Raw genomic sequence first — 828 nt, 5'->3', positions numbered from 1 at the left:
ACAAGACAGGGATGCCCTCTCTCACCACTCCTGTTCAACATAGTGTTGGAAATCCTGGTCAGGGCAATCAGGCAGGAGAAAGAAATAAAGGGTATTCAATTAAGAAAAGACGAAGTCAAATTGTCCCTGTTTGAAGATGACATGATTGTATATTTAGAAAACCCTCTCATCTCAGCCCAAAATCTCCTTAAGATGATAAGCAACTTCAGCAAAGTCTCAGGATACAAAATCAATGTTGAAAAATCACAAGCATTCCTATACACCAATAACAGAGAAGCAAATCATGAGTGAACTCCCATTCACAATTGTTTCAAAGAGAATAAAATACCTAGGAATCCAACTGACAAAGGATGTGAAGGACCTCTTCAAGGAGAACTACAAACCACTGTTCAATGAAATAAAAGAAGACACAAACAAAGGGAACAACATTCCATGCTCATGGATAGGAAGAATCAACATCATGAAAATGGCCATATTGCCCAAGGTAATTTATAGATCCAATGCCATCCCCATCAAGCTACCAATGACTTTCTTCACAGAATTGGAAAACACTACTTTAAGGTTCCTATGGAACCAAAAAAGAGCCCGAATTGCCAAGACAATCCTAAGCAAAAAGAACAAAGTTGGAGGAATCATGTTAAATGACTTCAAACTATACTACAAGGCTATTGTAACCAAAACAGCATGGTACTAGTACCAAAACAGAGATATAGACCAATCAAATGGAACCCAGACCTCAGAAATAATACCACACATCTACAACCATCTGATCTTTGACAAATCTGACAAAAACAAGAAATGGGGAAAGGATACCCTATTTAATAAATG

Source organism: Colobus angolensis, unplaced genomic scaffold (assembly GCF_000951035.1).
Source record: "Colobus angolensis palliatus isolate OR3802 unplaced genomic scaffold, Cang.pa_1.0 Scaffold206, whole genome shotgun sequence".
Classification (NCBI taxonomy): Eukaryota; Metazoa; Chordata; class Mammalia; order Primates; family Cercopithecidae; genus Colobus; species Colobus angolensis.
Note: the sequence above shows the minus strand (reverse complement) of the source record.